The sequence below is a fragment of the Schistocerca piceifrons genome, chromosome 4 (genome assembly GCF_021461385.2).
Source record: "Schistocerca piceifrons isolate TAMUIC-IGC-003096 chromosome 4, iqSchPice1.1, whole genome shotgun sequence".
Taxonomy (NCBI): domain Eukaryota; kingdom Metazoa; phylum Arthropoda; class Insecta; order Orthoptera; family Acrididae; genus Schistocerca; species Schistocerca piceifrons.
Genome location: NC_060141.1, coordinates 131602329 through 131618835, shown reverse-complemented (window position 1 = coordinate 131618835; position 16507 = coordinate 131602329). Strand labels below are relative to the sequence as shown.

The window sequence follows — 16507 nt, the reverse complement described above, 5'->3', positions numbered from 1 at the left end:
ATCGGACATTTTTTGAACTTTTATATTTTTTTGGTTCTAATAAAACCCCGTGTCATTCCAAGCATGTGTGTCAATTTGTACCTCTCTCTATCTACATTATTCCGTGATTTATTCAGTTTTCAAATTTATACTGACTTTTTGATCACCTGGTATTTGCACCAAACTGCCATATTTTACCTTATGTCTTCTCGAAACCATTTTGTCAGTGCACCAAGGCAGATGTGCCATGCACAACTGCAGAAGTCTTCACCGCTTGAAAGCGAAGGCACAGGTGGATATACATTTGGCTCCTATCCGCTGCATTCGTATAACATCGTACGCGCTTTCACGGGCGGGTATAGATTTACTTTCGTCTGTGCAATTTGCAGCACCAATTTGGAGGCAGAGTGTATAGCCAATCTGCACCTCTCAGAGGACTTATTGCTAAATAAAGAGGAAAAGATGTATGACCACTATTGAAAAAATAAGCGTTTCTCCTCACATACAGCAACGGAGTAACAAATCTGCTCTCCAAGATTCCATAGTTCCGTTACAAATACTAGTAGATGTAAATCACAGAGAAATAGAGCACTGAAATTTTCTTAGCAAAATATCGCGACAGGTTTATTTTAGAAGGGACAGAAAAGTGTAACCGTTTTTTTAAAGGAATGAGTTTGAAACTAAACAACCAAAATGACCAGTGTGTTGAAGTGAGACATGTCTAATGGAGTTCTAACAACACAGAGGAATTTCTCCCTGGATCAACAGTCAAGCACATTCTCGCAAAATTCAGGTGTTTTGTAGCGTCAAATTTTGTTGTTCACTAACACAGTCATTTGTATTTTCCGTTTATTTCACCATATAACCATATCCATCAAGTACGACTGCTTCATCGGCTACGATGAAGAGCGTCGATTAAAACTTGGCCATCCTAAAACAGTACAGGTACTTGAAACACTGAAGCTGACGAAGTTTTATTCTTAATATATACATGCTGCACTCTGTGTGTGTGCCAAGAGAAATCATCATGGAATCGTTTACAATATCTTAAAGCGAACTCTGCAACCTCCGACATATCACCATAAAAAGCGATGTTCTACTTCTAGTCATGTTGGCCGGTTTTACGATGAGACAATGTGGTGACCTCTGGCGAGACGTCACGTTGTGTCCGCTTTTGGTTTTGATTGGCCTCAAGGCGCTGTCTCTCATTACCAGGTACGAAGTTCCCCACGCAATGAACATCTTAAACGGTGGACTTGTTGCCCCGCGCGACCTTTGGCACGTGCCTTTGCCTGTTCCTGATGAAAACGATACGACTTTATTGAATGTTCGTGACACGTTAAAAGTCTGCACCGGACCGAGACTCCAAACCGGATCTCCACTTTTTTGCGAACAGCACTGTTCCCCCTGAGAAACCTGAGCTCGCCTCACGGAACAAAACTACTGCTGCTACGTCGATGCCTCTCTTCTATATTTTACGGACGCTCTGTCAACTGCTGAAACCCACAGAATTGCACCAGGAGTAAAAGATGTATGCTTTGAGCATGTATTTTCATCCAATGTAGCACAGAAAGATAATTAAATACATCCAGAATGAGATTTTCACTCTGCAGCGGAGTGTGCGCTGATATGAAACTTCCTGGCAGATTAAAACTGTGTGCCCGACCGAGACTCGAACTCGGGACCTTTGCCTTTCGCGGGCAAGTGCTCTACCATCTGAGCTACCGAAGCACGACTCACGCCCGGTACTCACAGCTTTACTTCTGCCAGTATCTCGTCTCCTACCTTCCAAACTTTACAGAAGCTCTCCTGCGAATCTTGCAGAACTAGCACTCCTGAGATTCGCAGGAGAGCTTCTGTAAAGTTTGGAAGGTAGGAGACGAGATACTGGCAGAAGTAAAGCTGTGAGTACCGGGCGTGAGTCGTGCTTCGGTAGCTCAGATGGTAGAGCACTTGCCCGCGAAAGGCAAAGGTCCCGAGTTCGAGTCTCGGTCGGGCACACAGTTTTAATCTGCCAGGAAGTTTCAATTAAATACATGTTGTAAACGCTGATTAACAACGAACTCACATCATTTCATATCCTCACATGCAGCGGAATTCGAATGCTGATGCGATGCAGTTGGTTGAAGCGACACAAAATACTGAAGACTGATTTCATTACTTAAAGTAGCGATTCAATTCAGTAATTAAAAATAACAGTACAGAACTCATGATACGCAAATGTATGTTAAGACCATCACCTTAACGAACCCTATCTTTCATTTGAGGAAAAGGCCACAAGAAATAATTTTTGCACAATTTAGCAACATAAAAACACTGTATTTCAGCTCTCTCTCTCTCTCATGTCTTTCAAATGCTTTTAATAACAACTTTTTACACATAGCCACGCAGTCTAATCACATGCACACAAAAATAAAATTTTGCAGAATACTTGCTCGACAATAAGTTGGTCGGACATTTCGCTTCGAAGATGGCGTAACCTCTATTGTAACAACTCCCAATGTTAACTTCTGAAGGAAAATTAGGGCCATCATTGGAACAAACATTATGAATTTACAGCATGACACACAATTTACTGACGTTTTATTGCCCAACAAGTAGGAAAGTGGTATACACATTTTCTTCATTGACTGGAGTTCCTATTCAAAATTGCATCTATTTTGTTCACACTAGAAGCCTTCAAAGTATGTAATGGAACATCTGGAACGTGTGCTACGAAGAACTGATTTTTGCTATTGAATCGTGATGAAACTTAGGTATGCACCCAGCTCGCAGGTATTGTTTACAACCCAAATTCATATATTTGCTGTGCATTGTAAGAGAATATCATATTTGAGCCATGTCAGGAAAATGAGAAAGCATCTGGCATAGAACATCAAGTGCCTTAAGTGGACACTTTAGATGCTGGTTTCAAGAGAACTTTTCAACCATTATGAAGATGTTTAATAACAACAATAATACAGAAATAATTGACAACCAGATAAAAAAGCTGGATTAGAAAAGAACAAGGGAAACGTGTGATCGTCCTAAACAATATTCATATCGATTTGCATGCTACAAACAAGTGATTGACGCATGCAGGTTTGCAAGACAGGAGATCAGGACGTTGCGACAAGGAACAGCCGGAAGTAGAGCCTGAAGGAGCAAGAAATAGATGATACACGCAGGTATTGTGGGGATCAGAAGGAGAATATACAGCACACTGGATTTGGATCGAAAATTTTGGCACCCGCGGAATATTTGAAAAGGCTAAAACAACCCACGTGAAGTGGGCACAGGATTATAAATTAATGAAAGATTTCTCTCCATACAACAAATATAATCCCCTCATTGTTCTAGAAAATAAAAAAATGTAAAGTTTACTGGATTCACAGAATAAGAACCTATAAAATAATTCGTTCACATAATGGCACCTTCTCCGTAGATATCATTGCACAAAACCCATCATTTGCAAACCAACTAAAATACGGAGCCGGTCAAATAAAGGGATGCGGAAAAATAATCTAAATGACATGTGGAAACATAAAGAAGTCTGAACATATCGTCCTTATAGTAATATCGGATTTCGTTGTTATCCCAAAGCGGACTTGAAGAGCGTACGGGACCCACAACTATATCATTATGCTCTGTTGTTGAGTTATACTCAATACCTGTCGAACAGTTCATCGGGTTCTCAGAGAACACAGTTCACTGAGCGCAACTTACTGTTTAGGACGTTACCAGCACATCAATACAGTGTAAAAATGAATGAGCCACTAAAAATGAATACTAGTAACTATAGTTAATGGTCTCATGTGTAAACGGACGATAACACATTAAGGAAAGGTTTTCAGCTTGTTCAAGTCAAAGATAACCGTGCTAGAACGGTTCCGAGCAGTGAGAAATGAGCACGCCAAGTTAAGAATAGAACAGCTGGACATGTTGAACTGAAGTAAATTCAGACGGCGGGTGAGAAAGTTCATCGGTTTCTGGGAGACGGGGAAGATATAATAAAAGACAACAGCTCGTGAAAGAGGAGATGAAACAAGTCAGCAAAAACATGAAAAAAATGCTGGCAGAACGTGGAATCGGGAGAGTGAAAAATAACGTAAAGGCTACCAAACGAAGGTCCGTAGATGGCTTAAGGAAGCCTTAATAGTTAATAATAATAATTAGTAGTATTATTATAAATATAAACTAAATACGACAAAGAATAAAACAATGGTATAAAATATCAGATCAACTGCATGTATGATTGGGCTACTCGGATAACGACGAGGCAAACGTTTTCACACTGCAATGTATTTGAAATGAGGCAGACTCCTGCGTTCTCGTGTGACAGTATCATCGTGCTGTTTTCCAACAGGACAATGCTCGTCATACATGGCACGAGTCTCTTTGAACTGTCAACGTTATATTGAGGTACATCCGTGGCCAGCAACATTCCCAGATCCGTCCCCGATAAAAAGTGTGCGGGATCAGCTCGGACGTCGAACAGTTGTCAAATGCTATCTCCAGAGCGGTTCCAGGCTTTCGTGGACGCAGACGCTCGTCACGTTAAGCAACGTTTGTAATCTGGAACATAAATGTGTTACGCAATTAAGAAACGTTACTGTAACATGTGGAAATTAATTTGTGGAAATTAACATGTGTGATTTACTCGTTATTTCTCTTGCGGAAGCCCTTATCAATGTTTCCACAAGGTTCCATTGTTCAAAGATCCCTGGTTTTTCATTGGGCTCTGTCGAAAGTTTAATTATAACCACCCTGTGTATCAGCGTCCGGCAACGGCCTTGCCGCACTGGATACACCGGTTCCCGTCAGATCACCGAGGTTAAGCGCTGTTGGGCGTGGCCGGCACTTGGATGGGTGACCATCCGGGCCGCCATGCGCTGTTGCCATTTTTCGGTGAGCACTCAGCCTCGTGGTGGCTAATTGAGGAGCTACTCGACCGAATAGTAGCGGCTCCGGTCAAAGAAAACCACCGTAATGACCGGGAGAGCGGTGTGCTGACCACACGCCCCTCCTATCCGCTTCCTTACTGAGGATGACACGGCGGTCGGATGGTCCTGATGGGCCACTTGTGGCCTGAAGACGGAGTGCTGTCTATCAGGTCCGACACCGATTAACCATACTCAAGAATTAGTGTGCTTGGGTAGCTCAGTTGGTAGAGCACTTACCGGCGAAAGGCAAAGGTCCCGAGTTCGAGTCTCGGTCTGGCACACAGTTCTAATCTGCCAGGAAGTTTCATATCAGCGCACACTCCGCTGCAGAGTGAAATTCTCATTCTGGAAGTTTCTAATGATGTTACCTCCATGTACTGAAATGTCGTCTGCGAACAGCTTTGCAGGGTTGCAGTCTTTTTCAGTCTAGTCGTTTCTGTGTAAGTGAACATCAACGGCTCTATCACTCTGCCTTTAAGATACGCTAGACGCTCCTTAGCTGCCGGTGGTGCCCTTGCATGAAAGGTTCACAGTGCGCTAAACCATAGAGACCTGTAAGCGTTTAAATGAAACATCGACAATCTTCGTTGACTACATAATGCGATGAGTCACTGTTGAGCCACTTCTGCTCCTCAGTTGCTGCATCGGTATTTTGCCGAGTCTATGCAGTGGCGCCCACGTTATGAGAGCCGTTTCAGTTCTGAGTGTGAGAGATTACGAATGCAGCTGACATAGTTAAGCTTGCGGACCAAACATGCGGGAATTTATTTCCGTCTGCCTCGAAGCTGCGATTAGAATGTTGGCGGGAAACGACGACGACTTAAACGGCGACTGGCATGCATGCATGCATGCATGCATAAGCAGAGCATCCAGCGGTTGATTGCTGCGCGCCCAGGGTCCTAGGTGTGGCCGTGCAAGCTTCCATGTACAGAGCAAGGCCGCTATTAGCGCTCGGCGGGTAATGAATGCGCTTACTGACTACCGGCCTTGGGGCCAGACTCTGACAACTATCACCTCGCTCAGCGCGTTCCTTATTGCAAGCGCAAGATCGAACCTGATGAGAACTCAGTACAGAGGACGGATCGTACAAAACGTCTTCAGTATGTGCATTAGATTTCTGCCGAAAGGCAGAAATCCAACTCACTTATTGTTCCGTACGTTTACAAGCGATTCTGATGAAAAGACATTGTCCGAAGCCAGCCTGTGAGTAGATTAGATAACGCTACATGGGACGCTCTGATTCTGTGACACACGTTTATTTCACGCGTTACCGTAGGTTTCATACCACCCAGGTCAGGTGAACTTACAAAACTATTATCTTAGAGTTGTCCTGACTCTTACATGAACCGCGACGGGGAGGGGAGGGAGGGAGGGAGGGAGGTAGAGAGAGAGGGAGAACCAACGAACTGTCGATTTATTACGTTTATTATTAAGAAAGATGAAATCAAATGACGTTCTAGAAAACGATGTACTCTACAATCATTAGAGGGACTTTAAGCCTGCACCAAGAACACTATATCTTCTTCTTTCTAAAAAAAAAAAAAAAGCTTAAATTCGTAGAAATGATGCAGTGTCATGTATTGGAGCAATTTTCTGCTTTTTTTTTCATACGTTAACATTTCAGTCCGTGGTGTCCACTAAAAGCATTTCTACCCATGTTCTCCAATAACCTGATCCACTGGAGCAATTTCACTAGAGACTACGTTCATAACCAAAGAAACGTATCGAACTTATTTTTTTTCCTGGTGTGATGTTTTGACGATAACGATGCGGAGTCAAAATTCCTCCGGCAGCATTCAAATACCTCAGCAGCACTCACATTTATGCTTTTGCCTGCGGTAAAACCCACTTCGAAAAATATGATGTAGGTCACATACCTACCATCGAACATACCTTGATACTTCAAGAACTGTCACTGCCTAGAGTTTGTAACGCCGGAAATGCATATCCTCCTATTTCCATCTATTGTACTATTATTTTTTTTCCCTTGTTTTGTTACCTCAAGATATGACATTTCTGTCTATTTATATATTGTAATTGCTTTACTGTTTGGATATATATATATATATATTTATGCACTTATGTCGATGTATAATTGGTTTGTTTCGTAAATAGTATTTGTATTTTTACGCTGGGTCTTGCCTAGGGAAAACTGCTATCGAACGATTACATCGATAGGTCGCGTGAAGACTCAAAGTGTGTAGGATCTTTGGGAGTGTTAACTCTGCCGCGTGGAGCGCGGGCAGGGCAGTGAGAGTCTGGCGGGAGTAGCGAGTGGAGCAGGTGTGTTGTGTGACGCTCCCGCGAGTTGCCGCGCTTTCGGGGTTTGGCAGCATGTAATTGCGCTCGACTCGCGATGATAGTTTCTGACATGGTGTCGCGGACGGGAAGCATTAGCTGGCGCACATCAAGAGCCCGTTTCGCCTGGTGACCGTGTCGAGAAGAAGGCGCGCCAACATCCAGCTTCTGCAACAGCGACGGCCGACAATGAGTGACTGTCGCCACCTCCTCGATCGACGGCTTCAAACCTTCAATCAACCAACAAGGAAGACTAAAAGCACGTAAAGTTTCAGAACTGTATGGCAGACCTCAGCTTTTCAAATTGTTTCCATTTGCCTCGCAAAATTACAGCAACTTAGCATGAACGTTTGTTGCTCATTGTCCCAATTGCATCACCAAGCAGAGTCCCTTCCTTTTCCGAAATGAACCCGAGTGTCGTTGAAATTCAAACGCCAGCATTAAAGTAATATAGCTAACTCGTTTTCACTGCTTTAAATTTCAAAGTTCAATTATGGCATTAATAGCTGGCTACAATATTCAGATTACACAAGCACGAATTAAGAGTGCGAGCTTTGTTACCGTATTTTAGCTTACCTGTGACTGCAGCTCAGCTTGGTACGTACTAAATTTTCCTATTGTTAATTGTTCAGAATCATTTAATTCAAGTTCAAAGTTAAATCTCTTCTTTCTAAATTGCGTAGATTCAAGTAGCTTTTGAAATGATTGTTGAGGTTGTCCAAGACTAACCGTATTTTACTGAATTTCGATGTGCTTCAGAAAGAAAGCTCACTATTAACTTCAGTCACTAAATTAACTTTCGATTTTCCGGTTATTAATTCTTTTGCTAAATTAAGTCAGGGTGTAGCGAAATTTATTACTTCTGACAAACTTTCAGTTTTCACACTACACGTGTCAACCTTCAGTTGCCACGCTTCTAGTGCTAACTATATGTGTAATAACCTTTCTTTTTCAGTTACTATAGTAATTGTCCTTAGGACTGGCGACCGTGATTTCCCCCAAATCTCAAATATCTAACTACCGCTAGTCAATTGTTAACGTAACGGCCGCACATTTACTTTCTTTATTAACTTTACCCCTTTTCAAAATTAATTTCCACCAGTTTCATTTGCATTTTTCCTTTCATTTAGATGTAACCCTTTCCTCCCTCTTTACCGACAGGTTAACTTCGGTGACGATTGCTTTTCCAAAACTCCCATTAGGTACACGCGGTTTCATTTTTCACTGGCATTAAGGTCGATAAGTGAGGGGGGAGGTTACACGTGGCGACCTGGTGACAGGACGTTGTTCAGTTTTGAGGTTGTTCTGGACACGAATTTGGCATTGTGCAAATCTCGTAACAAAGTACTGTTTACGTACAGGCCGTTACGTCAGCGAGAATAAGTAGTGGGAGTAATCCTAATTATATTTGAGGTTTGGCATTTATATTGAAAATTATTAAAATGAGTGAAGGCAACAATTACCAAAATTTGGTAGACTTGGATACGGAACAATCGGTCGAACAGTGGGAAACGCGCACGGCGGTTCCCATTGTTCAGGGACAGGCGGCTAGCATGAAAGACGCGACCGCCGAAACGCAACAAAGAGCAGAAATGGAATTCCAAACTTTAGAAAATGTTTCGGAATCGGAAGCGAAAATCAAATCTGTACCCCTTGATGATGAATACGGGGGAACATGTATAGAGGAACCAGCTACGGAAGTAAAACCGGTAGTCTCCGGGAATTTAACTGATTTATTGAATGTTTTGATTAATGAAATCAAGAGTCAATCGGCAGAAATTATAGCTCTGTCTGCCAAGCAAGAAGCTCAGTCTGAAAAGTTTGAACGAAAGCTAGACAATCAGAACAAAGCTATTAATGTTGTTAACAACAATGTTGGAGTTGTTAATACAAAAGTTGATAAAATCAAAGAAGATATTGTTGTAATTAATACCGAAATCGGTAATCTTAAACAGGAAATGATAGGCGTTCAGGCGGAAATTGCGAGCATAAATACTCGTTTTGATTCCGAAATTAGCAGAATCGAGAAAAGTGTAGGAGAATCAGTTGCTCCGATCATCGAGAATAAGGTGACGGAACAAATTCAATTAGTGAAAGCAGAGGATCAACAGAAAGTGGAAACTTTAAAGGCTTTAGTATCCGAAGTAGATACCAAAGTGACGAAGCAGGCTAATACCTGCGAAGAGAAAAAGAGGGAAGTGGAAACGCTTGCGACAACCACTTGCCAAGTAATTATGAGAGTGTCGGAATTAGAAAAGAAACTTGACGAAAAACAGAGCTATGTGCCAATCTGTGCACATAGTTCGGAATTGTTGACGAAAGAGGAGCGGTTCGACCCCTTGAAAAAAGGCGGTATACACGCGACGGATTTCATTAAAAATTGTGAAAGAGTTTTACCCAGATCATGGACTAATGAGAGAAAAATTAATGCGGTTATTGATGTGCTGGCTGGTGATGCCAAGCGTTGGGGCTTAAACCTCGACATTACGAACCTGACTTTTGCCGAGTTTAAAAATTTGTTTCTGGCTGAATACTGGTCAGAGCAAAAACAGCAAAGTGTCTGGCGCGAATTTGTCGTATCGAGACCTTTCGATGCGAATTCGCGCGGTTCGATGAGGGAGTTTTGTGAGGGCTGGATCCGCAAGTTGGAATATTTGCGTGATCGCCGCACGGAATCCGAAATAGTCTGGGAACTCTACAAGAAGCTTCCAGATGATACAAAACGCTACGTAGGAAGCAATTACAGGACAATCAGTGATTTCCTGGAAAGAGTTGAGGACGAGGACAATTGGCGCAATAATCGCGACAGTGGTAGAGGCCGTGGTAACAACAACGGGTACCACCCCAACCATAACAACGATAACCATGGGAATAATGCATACCGCAGCAATAACAATAATGGTTCGGGCCGTAATAACAATCGGTACAATGCAAATGATAACAGGAATGACAGAAACCAGTATCATACTAACGTGATACGGGCTTTACAGAATAGTAATAACGCCAGAGGGTGTGACCAGCCGCCTCAGCAGTATCCGGGGAGCGTATCTGCTGGGACGAGACAGGGAAACCATTAGCCGCGCCGGTGAGGGGCCGACCGGGCGTGGAGAAATTTTGGCGGCCCAATAACAGGAGAAAACCCAGGTGTCGTCGTTATGAAAATTCCGTATGGAATAATCAACGGCGGGAGAGTGTGCCAGTGTTAGGAGAAAGGAGTGCGCCCACAAGTAGTAAATCAGCTGTATACATGGCAGCAGAAAATACATTCACTGTCAGTGAGAACAATTTAAGTAGTGTTCCGGAAATCGATTATAAAGTGGCAGCTGTAATACCCACAGCGGAACTGGAGATTGAGTTTAAGAATGATTCGCAATTGTTGAGAGAAGATCAGATGTCGGATAAAACGTCCGTCATCGAGCGAGGGGATGCAGAGAGGGATGAGGTCTGGTTAAGGCAGTTCGGTCGCTTATACGACGAACTAAGAGATTATAGGGGCCTGTACGGGAGGAGTGTTTATAGGGAGCGCGGGCAGGATTTGCCGCGTCTCGTCCCACAGGAAGATAGTATTTGTGAAGTGATGGAAAGTTCTGGCCCTAACCGGCAGACTTTACCAGAAATAGTTGATGTTAATGGGGAGCACGAGCAAGATTCGTCGTGTTTCGTCCCGCAGGAGTTAGATGTTGAAGTAGTAACGGAAAGTTCTGGCCCTAACCGGCAGACTTTACCGAAAGTTATAGTGGTAGAAGTAGCCGACCCATCCGACGCAAACATCCAGTTTAAACATTGCGAGAGTATTAAGGAGAAAGATTGCGAAAATTTTAGTGATAGCCGGACACGATTGGTAGAAAACCACGTAGATTACAGTGTGTATGAGGTTAGAGCTGACGTTATACGGTCAGACGATAACAGTGTGGGTTGCGCAGATCTAGAGGAAGTAATTGCAGATACTACTGGGCACATTTCTCCAGGTAGATTGGCAGATGAGATCGATCTGGCCAAAGAGGAATCAACGAAGGTGACAATTAGTGAATTGATAGCAAAGCAACACTCACTAGTTGACGAGTTACAGGAAAAGGGTTCGGTATTGGAGGCGAAGCTACAGACTAAGCCTCAGAACAAACGTGTTGAAATTAAAACTGTATGTGAACAGAGGCTGAAAAAGCCGCCAGATAAACCGGATTTAGGATCAAAGCCGGATGGTTTATTCTGGAATGACCTGGATATAGACAAGGATTTACTGTGGGAAAATAAAGAAACAGTCGAGGACAAGTGTAGACAGATAGTAGTGTCTGCTAATATGCACGGCCTACAACTAAACGTGTTGATTGACACCGGTGCAGAATTGAGTGCTGTATCTGGAAAAATATTTCAGTTACTGAAAGACAGACCTGGCATCGTAGTTATGCCAGTAACAGGGGTGAAAATTATCAGTGCTACTGCGAAGGCCAGTAAACCGGTCACAAAACAGACTTTTGTCAACTTCGAGATATGTGGGGCACGATTTGAACAAGAGTTTGTCGTCGTGCCAGACTTAACTACGGAAGTAATTATCGGGTTAGATTGGCTATTAAAGTACCGTGCAGTGATTAACTGCGAAAGCAAAACTTTGACATGTATGTCACTAGATAAAACAATGATAGTTAGTTTTGACGAGGCAGGAGACGGTGTGCATAGGCAATACCAGCCTATACACATTGTTAACTGGCCGGATGACATTGACGTAGGAATGAGTTTGAACTGCCGTAATGTGAGGAAGTTCGGCATTGACAAAAGTGTAGAAAGTGAATTGGAAGAGATAATCAAATTCCCTCCACGGATTGACATTAGTATTGGTGTGAAAAACGATCGTTTGCGAGAAGTAATGAAGCTAAAAGCCGATGCTCGCATACGTCGTAATGACGCTAAAGTGCGTTTTGCTAAGTTTGCAATCGGAGACTTAGTACTTGTAAAAGCTCATGAGAAATCGAGCGAGATAGACAATGAAATCTCTAAATTTAAGTTTGTTTATAATGGACCATTGTAGACCTGAAATTGTACCAACCAAGGATTGATTAGTACTACAGATAGGGTAATTTGTACAGTATGTAGATATAGAGTGTAAGATTTAAGGATGTGCCATGTGGCGATGCTTTTGCCTGACCTAGAGGTCATTAAAGAAGTTGTAATTAATAAGTAATTTATGTTGATTAAATGATTTAAGAGTTACTGAATATTAATCAATTTAAAAATCCAAGCTGCTAGTTTAAGTTTTCAGCTGAGTCACAGTAGATTAAGCAATGTAAATATGATTTTGTAACTAGCTGTAAGATTTCATGAATATGTGTTTTACTAGTCATTGCCGATGTACTTAGACGGTGTTTTAAGTTTCAGGCTAGTACATGCGTGTGATGATGGACAGTGTTGAGTTATCCACTGTGATAGTGTTAATGGACTCCTTGAGATTACTCGGGAGTGAGTTTTTCCCAAAGAATTCGGTGAAGCGGACGTTCTGGAAATGTCGTTAGACAGGCGAGTGAGATCAAGCGTGCCGCACACGCGGGCGCAACAATACTGGCGAGGCGAGCCGCTGTCGGCTCTTGTGCCGCTGTTGGCTCTTGGGCCGCTGTCGGCATTCTTTGTACTTGCGAGTACGGAAGGCGGAATTGTTTTTCTTCCTGGACAGCTGAAAGAATTCTACTGTCAATATTTATGTTTTTTTCGATCTGATGTGTGTTATTTTCTTGTTTAGCGTTTAATGGACTCCCATGACGAGAATATTAATTATGAAAGGGTTATGTAAAAATGTGTATTCTATGTAATTAATTATTAATTTGCGTATTTTGATCTACCTGTTTTTATGACCATGTACTCTGATTAATTTTGTAAATAGTATTCCATTTCATGATAGTGTTACGGATTTTGACGATTTTGGAATAGCTAAACCATTTTCTATATCTTCTATGAATTTTAATATGTTGTCAACCTGTTTTATTTCGTGTAAGATGACAGAGTGGAATAAGATTAGGAGTGTCTCCACTCAATTATTATGGTCTAAAAATTGATTTATGATTAATTAGACGAATGCTAAATTTTGTTGATGTTTTGAGCATATGCATTTCCGCTGTTTCTTTTTTGGGACATTTTCTGAGTCTGTTTACGTTACACGAACATCCTCAGACAATGTGGGGCACGTGTAACGCCGGAAATGCATATCCTCCTATTTCCATCTATTGTACTATTATTTTTTTTCCCTTGTTTTGTTACCTCAAGATATGACATTTCTGTCTATTTATATATTGTAATTGCTTTACTGTTTGGATATATATATATATATATTTATGCACTTATGTCGATGTATAATTGGTTTGTTTCGTAAATAGTATTTGTATTTTTACGCTGGGTCTTGCCTAGGGAAAACTGCTATCGAACGATTACATCGATAGGTCGCGTGAAGACTCAAAGTGTGTAGGATCTTTGGGAGTGTTAACTCTGCCGCGTGGAGCGCGGGCAGGGCAGTGAGAGTCTGGCGGGAGTAGCGAGTGGAGCAGGTGTGTTGTGTGACGCTCCCGCGAGTTGCCGCGCTTTCGGGGTTTGGCAGCATGTAATTGCGCTCGACTCGCGATGATAGTTTCTGACATGGTGTCGCGGACGGGAAGCATTAGCTGGCGCACATCAAGAGCCCGTTTCGCCTGGTGACCGTGTCGAGAAGAAGGCGCGCCAACATCCAGCTTCTGCAACAGCGACGGCCGACAATGAGTGACTGTCGCCACCTCCTCGATCGACGGCTTCAAACCTTCAATCAACCAACAAGGAAGACTAAAAGCACGTAAAGTTTCAGAACTGTATGGCAGACCTCAGCTTTTCAAATTGTTTCCATTTGCCTCGCAAAATTACAGCAACTTAGCATGAACGTTTGTTGCTCATTGTCCCAATTGCATCACCAAGCAGAGTCCCTTCCTTTTCCGAAATGAACCCGAGTGTCGTTGAAATTCAAACGCCAGCATTAAAGTAATATAGCTAACTCGTTTTCACTGCTTTAAATTTCAAAGTTCAATTATGGCATTAATAGCTGGCTACAATATTCAGATTACACAAGCACGAATTAAGAGTGCGAGCTTTGTTACCGTATTTTAGCTTACCTGTGACTGCAGCTCAGCTTGGTACGTACTAAATTTTCCTATTGTTAATTGTTCAGAATCATTTAATTCAAGTTCAAAGTTAAATCTCTTCTTTCTAAATTGCGTAGATTCAAGTAGCTTTTGAAATGATTGTTGAGGTTGTCCAAGACTAACCGTATTTTACTGAATTTCGATGTGCTTCAGAAAGAAAGCTCACTATTAACTTCAGTCACTAAATTAACTTTCGATTTTCCGGTTATTAATTCTTTTGCTAAATTAAGTCAGGGTGTAGCGAAATTTATTACTTCTGATAAACTTTCAGTTTTCACACTACACGTGTCAACCTTCAGTTGCCACGCTTCTAGTGCTAATTATATGTGTAATAACCTTTCTTTTTCAGTTACTATAGTAATTGTCCTTAGGACTGGCGACCGTGATTTCCCCCAAATCTCAAATATCTAACTACCGCTAGTTAATTGTTAACGTAACGGCCGCACATTTACTTTCTTTATTAACTTTACCCCTTTTCAAAATTAATTTCCACCAGTTTCATTTGCATTTTTCCTTTCATTTAGATGTAACCCTTTCCTCCCTCTTTACCGATAGATTAACTTCGGTGACGATTGCTTTTCCAAAACTCCCATTAGGTACACGCGGTTTCATTTTTCACTGTCATTAAGGTCGGTAAGTGAGGGGGAGGTTACAAGTTTCCTTACCGATCTGGTGTCATTACCTAAAATCTAAAGATTTCTGAATCTACAGAGCAGGGTTGTCATTGCTGATGCGGTAACAGTTCCATGAATTAGTCTTGTGACTCGCAACACACACACACACACACACACACACACACACAGACAGAAGTTAATCGCGTAGTATGCATGCCGCTGAGGTATACGTCCCACTCAGGGAGTGCTCCATCATGAGTTGTCATTAGCACGCCTTATGCCTACGAACAACATGGGTATGATGTGGACTTTAGCAATCCAGTACTAGTCCGCTTGCCAGTAATAGTCTGCTATAATTAAAACTCAGTAAATGCCACCCCGATATATGACTGTTTCTTTTATTATAATCGCAGTGGTGGTGCGATGCTAATTGTTTCTTAATTGTATTCTGTCAAATATAACTGCTTTTAATTAGCCGTGGTCTAAAAGAGAGCATTTTATGACAATAAACTACTGTAATGTACTCTTTTTAGAACCTTTAAACGCTGCACTGATGTATGGTTATTTTATAATTAACTGAATTTCCATTGTGGGCCTCGAATTAAATACTTCACTACCATATTGGTGCCTAACGTGTGGGCTTAACTAAATTCGACACCACAGCACTAAGGAGAGAAGATTCAGGTATTATGGAATAATTGGACAATTTGGAATACCGCGCACCACTTCTGAGGGGTCCCATGACGCTTTGTAGTGAACGCAGACTGCTTGCCGGATTTGCTTTCTTCGCTGTACAAAAACGCAGGTTTCAGTTACGTGAAATTTCTGCAGGTTAAGTTTTCAAAAATCTGTATGAAACAGTGTGTCTTAAGACATAGAGATTAAATGTAATAACTATTCACAGGATATCAGAATGTTCAGTTTCATTCTGGAAACATCCCCCAGGCTGTCGCTCAGCCACATCTCCGCAGTATCCTTTCTTCCAGGAGTGCTAGTTCTACAAGTTTCGCAGGAGAAATTCTGTGAAGTTTTGAAGCTACGGGACGAAGTGCTGGTGGAAATATATCTGTGAGGAGGGGTCGTTATTCGTGCTTGGATAGCTTAGACAGTACAGCACTTTCCCACGAAAGGCATAGGTCTCGAGATTGAATCTCGGTCCGGAACAGTTTTGACATGCCTGGAAGTTTCGCTGATATCAATTTATTATCCAATGGCTGCTTTTTCTTCAGTGACAGATAGGATAGCCGGCCGCGGTGGCCGTGCGGTTCTAGGCGCTCAGTCCGGAACCGCGCGACTGCTACGGACGCAGGTTCGAATCCTGCCTCGGGCATGGATGTGTGTGATGTCCTTAGGTTAGTTAGGTTTAAGTAGTTCTAAGTTCTCGGGGACTGATGACCTAAGATGTTAAGTCCCATAGTGCTCAGAGCCATTTGAACCATTTTGAACAGATAGGAATTTCTCCAAATGGGCATGTTGGGTTATATGGAAACTCAGAGTCCTGACGCACGTGTTCCTTGTTATTTAATGCGTTCTTATGATTCGCTCT

The 16507-nt window shown here is 42.2% G+C and overlaps 1 protein-coding gene and 1 pseudogene across 1 annotated transcript in view; one reads left to right on the top strand and one right to left on the bottom strand.

Annotated features, from left to right (window-relative positions):
- The window catches only part of LOC124795667, a 296867-nt gene that overhangs the window by 256777 nt on the left and 23583 nt on the right, over nucleotides 1–16507 (bottom strand). The window lies entirely within an intron of this gene.
- LOC124796804 lies at nucleotides 4742–4859 on the top strand (annotated as a pseudogene).